Source organism: Trachemys scripta, chromosome 1, assembly GCF_013100865.1.
Source record: "Trachemys scripta elegans isolate TJP31775 chromosome 1, CAS_Tse_1.0, whole genome shotgun sequence".
In the NCBI taxonomy this organism is placed as follows: Eukaryota; Metazoa; Chordata; order Testudines; family Emydidae; genus Trachemys; species Trachemys scripta.
Window position 1 is genome coordinate 252,711,879 of NC_048298.1, and position 8,775 is coordinate 252,720,653.

Here is an 8,775-nt window from a genome sequence, read left to right on the forward strand (position 1 = left end):
GGTCGTCCCCCCCCCCCCCCCCCCGCACGTCCATCTCAAAATCATATGGATAATACTTTTGTAGCACATTGTCCATCAAGTTGAGGAGGAATCTCCTTATCTTGAACCCAAGTTATGATTAGATATTGCAGTACTCTTCCAATAGTGGGTTCTTTTACATAGCAGGTGCCCTAAAAAGTGCACTGCATTGACTGGTTTTCCTTTGGCACAAGTATAAGTCCAGATACTGCTCTTGATGTGCCAGCTCAGCTTCTATTGACATGGATTTGATGCATGTAGGAAATGAGAATGGTGGCCTTCCCTGTTGTCTGTGTTTCTGTTTGTGGATTATGCCTTAGCCAAAGAGGACCAGAATTACTTGTCCTTCATATGTTTTTCCTTGAGGTTTAGATCCAATTTTGGAATTTAAATTACAACTGACATTTCGTGAAATAATTTAAGCATTGAAGCCTTCCCAGATCCAGAGCCAATAGGAAAATATCTGTCTCTATGTTTTTAATCACTGGCGTCAAGCAAAATTAGAGATCCAGATGCAAAATTTAGGACTCAGATGACATGTAGAATTCCCTGGTGGATTTGGTGTCCATGGAACTGATGAATGGGTTCACCTTCACATCTGAAATTCATAAGTTTGATTCCATACTTTCCATTATTCCTAACTTTTTCACAATACAACATGTGAATTGAAAATAAATACAATAAATATTGTTTGGACTGATATTTTGAGCTCAGAATAGTGCTTGGCTATGAGAAATTGAAACAAATGTTCAATATATAAGACAAGCTTAGTGATAGAAAATCCCTTGCATCTCAAACAGGTTACCTCCTAGCATGTTAATTACATTGAAAATTCCCTCATTTATGTAAAAATATGATCATCTGTATGTATTTAGTGTCTCCTCTGTTGTTGGATGAAAGAAACATTATCCCAGAAACATGCACATAGATTCCAGATAGATTGAGTGACCATGTCATTCATCTAGTAGCAATGTAACAAACTGCGACAGAGAGGGTCAGGGATCAGGTCCCTGGCTCATCCCTTGTTCCGCAGATGGGCGGGACCTGGGAACACAGTGAAGTGCTAGTCCCTGTGAGAGAAGAGCACCTTCCCCCACTCCCTGATGACTTTCTAGAGGAAGTCACAACAATGGGGAGACTTGGAGCCTGGGATTGTGCTTTCTGTTTCCAAGGGGGCAAAGAAAAAGGGGATTAAGACAGGCACTTCTGAAGAGAATTATCTTTACGCATAATGTGGTTTGTACTGGCCTTTATGTTTCCTTGTACTGCATTTCTTTCACAGAAACATTTATGTGCTGTCCATCCGATATGTGATAACATAGTTACCTGTAATAAATACGAGAGTGAAATTCTCCCCTGTGCAGAGTTCTAGCAGACCATCTAAGTCCTTCTTAAACTCTATTTTGGGGGCTTAAGTGGGATTTACATGATGCAAAAGGGTGAATTTCATTCCATCTGAATAGCATTATCTGAAGCATAATCATTATTCCGCTGAAACTCCACAGTCTCAAGTGTTAATCCTAAAGAACATTCTTCTACGGGGAAATCTGGTCAAGAAGTTACCTGGTGTTTTACTAATTCCAAACATAGACATTTAGTCATTTCGAACATCTATCCAGCACACTCTTTTCTTCAAGGGTTTAGAAGTAGCAGTCAACAGGGAGGCATTGGAGCCATGATGGCTGTGAAGAGGCGCAGGAGTGCAATGTGGATGGCCCTGGCTTATAGAGGAACGCTATTTTAGATATTTCTAATCACCTATCATTTTGGTATATTGGGGAATGTGTGTGTTTGGGAGCCTAACTTCTTACTAACTTCTTGATGGGACAAATCCACCTTCCCAAACAAAGACATTCCAGCCTAAACTCCATTAGTTCAGACTTGAAGTTTCCTATTGTCTCTATGGAAATACTCTATTTAGGGACAACTGTGCCCTGACTTTCAGCTGTGACTGAATTTCCTACATTTTATAAATTAGATTCAGTCCCTCTGTATTACTTTAATGCAGTTTTATCTGAATGTATGTATTAAAAGTAGATCATTGACCCCCCTCCCCACTGGGCCTTTGTTAGCTACTGCAGTCTATCGCATAAATACATATTTGAGCTTCGTGTGTGTGTCATATGTACTGTAGAAAGCCTTCCATGGGTGTTACTGAAAAGTGGTTATAGCACATGTGCACTGGCCATTTCTCAAAGTAGAACCTATCTGTTCATTTTTATTTTCAGAATACCAAAAGCAGTAAAATCAAGTAATTGACTAATCACTTGCCAAATTTTGTTTTTTAATCTAATCTATTTTGTGCTACACAAGAGCCAAAATGCAAATTAAATTGGTACACTTCCAAATGATTTTTTCTTTTTAAACACAATTTAAGGTACTCATATAAGTTGGAAAAACATTTTAAAGCTGTTTGCTCTTGTATGCTCTAAACTTTGAATAGCAAGTTTCAGCTTGAAGGAAATTTTCATGGTTGATAGAGGTCTTATGTACATATTCATCCACCCTTAACTATTACATTTTAAATCCTTGGATTGATATTAATAATTCCATAGTCTTAAAGAGGGTCAACATGGTCAACAACTGTTTGAAAAACTATTTACTGCTATCGCCATGCACACATACATCCTTTCAGATCTAGTTACCACGTCAAACAAAACGGTGGATGCTTTCATGAGACTGCGTGTTTACACAGCTTTTCCAGTGAGCTGTTTTACTGCAGAATAAAATATTCATTAGCCAACCTAAACAAACTCTTCAGAGTGCTTTACCCAAAGTGAGAAAATACTATTCAAACTTGAAAGCTGATGAAGCCATCCACCATTTTGTTTGATGGGGCTGATGTGTGTAAAAATGCCATTAAGTGAGCTCACTGCTGAAAACTATTCCAACTCATGGGGCAATGGTTTTAAATCTCTCTCTCTCTCTCTGTGTATACATATACACACACACATACACCCAACCCCTCACTCGGCAGATGCTGCATACAGATGGTCTGTCTCTTTTCCCTTGCAGTTGGCACACCACCTTGTTCCATGTATGGGATTGCTAAGGCGTAACTGTGTACACAATTTAGCCCCATGGAAATAGCAAAGTAGCTTTCCTCCTGTCACTGAGAACACCTAAGGTGGCCTATGAAAATCCAAAAGAAAGTTAAGATATATACAGTTTGATTCTGCACTGCTTGGCCCCTGTGCAGTCATTGACACTTGTTCTGGGTGAATACAAAATGGGTGTGAAATGCTAACCAGTCAGAATGATAGCATTGCCAACCCACTTTGCAGAGACGTAAGTGACTACACAAGGGAATGGCAGAGCAGCCATAGGATTTTACATGCGATAGAAATACCATGAATAACAAATAGCAACAGAGCATCTGGGGAGCAGGAAAAGCACCTGGTGAAGGCCAGGATAATGCTGAAGTCAGGTGAAGAGATGGGGCACAGTGGTGAGCAGACTGAAGACTTGGTAGGCAAAGCAAACAAGAAGCTGGGAGAGAAACAAAAAGAATGGGGGAAAAAGGGAAAGCTCATAATAGAAAGTAAGAGCCTGATTGTGGATGCTGACAGTGCTTGTGGGAACAAGTTCTGAGAGAGGTGAAAAGAAATGGTGCCCTGAACTCTGAAGAAGATTGTGTTTGTAATGGGCTCCTGGGAGATGGGAGACAGAGATCCAGTAAAGACGGTTGCAATTCTGAAATTACTTTTTTTGCCATAATATTTAACTTGTTTAGTTAGCATGCCATATCTAATTGTATTGGTGTTAGCGGGTGGTCTATGCATAAATAAATAAAAATTACATCTACTTTTTTTCATTTAATGTTTTAAATTTGCAGAACAGACCTTTTTTTAAAAAAAATTTGAAAGTGTATTAAGGCTCATTTTTCTTTTGTACATTGTACCATGCATGCTGAACATGTAGTCGCCCACCTATAAAACAAAGAGTTAAAGATCTACTGCATGTTGTCAGTTTTGAGCAGCCCAATCTCTGTTATTTACTATAATGCCTAAATAACATCAATTAGCTGCATAACATTGTACAGTTAATAAACAGGGCCAAATCAAATAAAAATGCTGTCTGACCTGTCTTAGTGTGCAGGACTAAGATCCAGACAACAAAAATAAAGAGGTGAATGGCCTTCCATTAGCACAGAAACCGGACTCATTAGAAGTGGCTCTAAAAATTTGGTTTGTGTGGGTGGGAAGGAGAATGTACTAATGTCTATTAGATGGAATTTTGATTTTCTTCCAGTCTATTAATATATAAAGTTGTATGTAATTGTCAGCATAGCTCCCCATTGCTGAACACTTTTAAAAGTACAATAAACGTATTTTTGTATGGTACAGGAATGAATGGCTTAGGGGTTCGGTAATGAGCTACAGAACTGTTCCCCTCTAGACCAATGGTTCAAATCCAGCCCAACTTGGTAGAAATGGAAAATTATTTCCATGTGAAGGTGGTGGGGGACTATGTGAAGTGAATTGGTGACCTCAGTCTAATTCCTAATGAACAGAAAAAAATCATAATTGGAACAGCTGGCAGATATGCCAGTGGAGAAGGCAAGAATTGGGCATGGCTATGAAATGCCCTATCACACCTAGAAGTGGGTTCCTTCAGAATCCAGGGAATTTTAGTTTGCAGTCCTGTCAATATTTGGCACCTTTCATGAACATTGCTATTCCCCTACAGTAATTTGGGAGAGTATATAACTGCATCCTGTAGATAACACAGAAGTCTATATTCAGTAAGTCAACGCATGAAAACTAACAAGTAAGATGGCACCATTCACCTCCAGCCTACTGTCGGCTGGCAGTGTCAATGCACATGGACCTTGCATACATTTCTTTTGGTTCCTTTACACGGCTGCAGTGGCACAAAGAGACTACAGTCTGGCCATAGATACCCAGCTGAGAAAGGATTTTATCAGGCAAGAAATTTACCTTTTTGATATCCGCATCTCCCACAGTTCTACTATGTATGGGCTATCCCCCTCCTGTAGGCAGTTTTCAGAGGTGGTTCAAAGCTGTAGCACAGCCTGTGCTAACCACACCTCCTTCTCCAGTCTGATGCCAGATGATTCATTCCAAAGGTGTGTAAAAACTCAGAATACGATTAGTAACAACAATTTCAATTCCAACCCATCAACTATGTAGTAGGGCTATGGCCTACTAGCATAACTATCAAAATTAAACACCGTCCCTGGGCTAGGAAGCCAACCTAGGAAGACAGGGAGGATAGAATTGTGGGAGATGATGTTAGCAGAAAGGAAACTATCCGGTAAGAAATTTTCCATTCTGCCGCCCAGCATCTCCAACAATTCTGATACATCTGGGAAGTAGCAAGCAGTGAACAGAAGTAGGGAGGGATAAGAAAAGCAAGATGAGATAGGGAAGACATCGCTCTCCTGAATTAATTGCTTAAAACAGCAATGCTATTACTGGGGCCCTGCCTGCAGCACCTGCCAAAGGAGGCTTCTGCAGAGAACTGAAAGTCCACTTTATAGTGCCTAATAAAGGCGTTAACCAATAACCATGCTGCTGCCTTGCAGATCACTGAAGTGGAAGCACGAGCTCTATTCACCCACAAAGTCACCATAGATCTTGTGGAGTGTGCCTTGATGCTGTCTGGAATAGGAGCACCTGACACCTTCTATGCCTCTACTGTGCATAGCTTGTTCCATCTAGCTAGTGATGGCCTGTATACCCTGAGTCCTTCGCACTTCAGATGAAAGGAGACAAACAAGAAGCCCAGTGTTCTTGTTGAGTCAATGCTCTTTGAACCGTTAACGTGAGCCACCGTTTTCTGTTGGTTTCTGTGGCTTTGGGGTGAACGAAGGGAGGACAATCTCCTGTGAGGCATGGAAAGATGAATTTGCCTTAGGCAAGAATGATGCTGGGATTCTTAGCAGAATCTTGTCATCATGGAACACGCATGGGGATCCTGCATAGATACAGCTGCCACGTTCAGAAACTTGTCTAGAAGACGTGATGGCGACAAGAGAACAGTGGTGATGCCCCCCAAAAAACAAATAAAATAAAGGCCAGCAAAGAAAAGGGAACAAAGTGACCTGCCCTTGGACTGCTGCTGGATAAGGGGATGTGGTTAGCATGGGCTGTGCTACAGCTTTTGAACTGTCTCCTCCAACTGCAGACATATTAGAGTTCTGGGAGATGCTGAGTTTCAGAATTCCTCTTTCAGTTCGTACAAAACCAGGAGAGCTGACTCCTGTGCCAACCATTATATTGGGGTACTAGGTGTGTCAGGGGAATGTTGGGGAAGGAACAAGGTACAGCTGCCCTCTGCATAGTCTCAGCCTGCGTATGGTCCATTAGAGTAAATTAGGACAGCTCATAGGCTGCTGTAATTTATAACAGTGAGGAGGCCAGAGCAGCTGTAGCCTGAGAATCGGGGCAGAGGAACCTGCTTCCTGATGCCCCTTCCTGTTCCAAGTTGACCTTAGTGCAGGAGATAAACTGGCTCTAAGTTTTCAAGTCATAATGCATTAACCAAAGTGTGGGGAAAGATCATTTCCCCAAACTTTTAGCCTCTGCAGTTATGAAATAATATAGAAAATGGGCAGTTATATAAAAATACATTAATGAGTTGATGCACAAGGTTGTCAGATGCTAGATGACAGGAGAAAAGCTACCTGATGTGGCCCATCTTACTAACAGTACAGTGACACTTAACTGCTATGGTTACATTAAAAAACAGATTAAATTGATGTTTTCAAATAATCTGGTATGATACAAACTAACAGGATGAGGTTATCTGATGACCAATGGATGTATTCACGAATATGAAAAGACTGAATGTCATACTACATATTTATGTTCAGATGAACTATGAATTCTGAATTAGGATTTTGTATTCACTGTGTTTATAATGTGATGTGAAGGAATTGTTTACCTTTATATTAACAGGCAAGTACCACAGATGGATTTATATTAAATAACAAAAGAGAGTGCACTGGGTAAAGAAAACACTGAGTGCTCCTTAAGAGAGTTATAGCTTTTCTGCATAAATTAAAACCTTTATCATGTCAGATAAGATATAATATTTCCTGTCTCTATTCCAAAATCAGAATATATTTTTAATGTGTGAAATACACATCTGTCTTGTACATGAGGAGGCCCAGAACTATTCCTACTCCATTATTTGAGACTTACACCAAAACAGAATGTTTTCTCCTTTGGAAGTGGAAAACAGACATAACTAACCCCATTTTGTTGTGGTTATCAGAGGAATATGATAATTAATCTTGTAATTATTCTGCAGATCATGTGAAATTATAACAACTCACCTTTTCCAGCCTCAACCTGCCATTCTTGACCTGAATTACAGAGAAGAACTAGCAAGGCCATGATTTAAATTAGCAACTTTGTCATGTTGCCATTTTGCCTTAGACAAAGGCAAATATTTAATCTATCTTTAAACTAAGGGTATGTCTACACTACCCGCGGGATCGGCAGGCAGCAATCGATCCAGCGGGGATCGATTTATCGCATCTAGTCTAGACGCGATAAATCAACCCCCGAGCGCTCTCCCGTCGACTCCTGTACTCCAGTGCCGCGAGAGGTGCAGACAGAGTCAACGGGGGAGCAGCAGCAGTTGACTCCCCGCAGTTAAGACACCACGGTAAATCAATCTAAGTACGTTGACTTCAGCTACGTTATTCATGTAGCTGAAGTTGCGTAACTTAGATCAATCCCCCCCCAGTGTAGACCAGGGCTAAAAGGGAAATACTGTTCGTTTCAAACAAGTATACAACTGAAGCAAACATGAACAAAATCTATATATTTAAACAATAATCTATTACAAATATGAATGTTCATTTCTTTTAAAAAATTCAATACACTTACTAGTAAATAAAATAAATGCTGTGAAGAAACTAAATGTGACAATAATAGGTCTAGACAATTTGACAAATACCAAATCAAGTACAAACAAGAAGATTTCAAACAATGACTTAATAGGAATGTCCACATGATATAGAAAAAAAAATTGTCAAAATGATTTAAATCACACTCAATAAATAGGCACTTCAATAAAGTACATATTTACACTGGCATTCTGAATGCTAGGGCATCACAAAGATGTATGGCTTTATTACAATGGATGGAAGATGGCAACTACTTAGAACCCAGTGCCAACATGGATTATAACAAATCCAGTGAGTATTTTGTTTTTCAATTATTCATAGAAAATTTAATCCTGATTAAGTATCCTTGGGCAGGAATACATGAGTAGTTGATGACTGAAACCAACATTTATTTGAAATGCTTCTGTTAATTTAATCTGTGTATATGGCTTAATTATGATTGAATCCTCAATGTAAAAGAAATGAATTATATCAGGATTAAAATTCTAGTACCACATTACACATTCTTTCCTCAAAAAAGCAAGCCTGCTGTTTTTATTACTAGTGTTGCCACCTCTTTAAAGCCTCAAATAGCATTTTGCCAATCACACCTATGTTATGTTTTTAGTAACATTTCTCTCAAAAGTGTTATGGATAAAACCTCACTGCTGCTCAAGTTAAAATTTGAACTAATACCAACACTGGTGGGGAAAAAAAAGTGCTTTTCCTTTTGCACAAATAATGAAAGAAAGCTTACTGCACAGCTAGCTGTAAACATTTTACAATTGTTTCTGGAGCAATTTTGTTTTTCAAGTCCTTTAAATTTAAGCACAAAATTTTCTTTTAAGTATTTTCTTTACAGAATAAAAAGAAAAGCAAACGTTTATTCCGTGTAT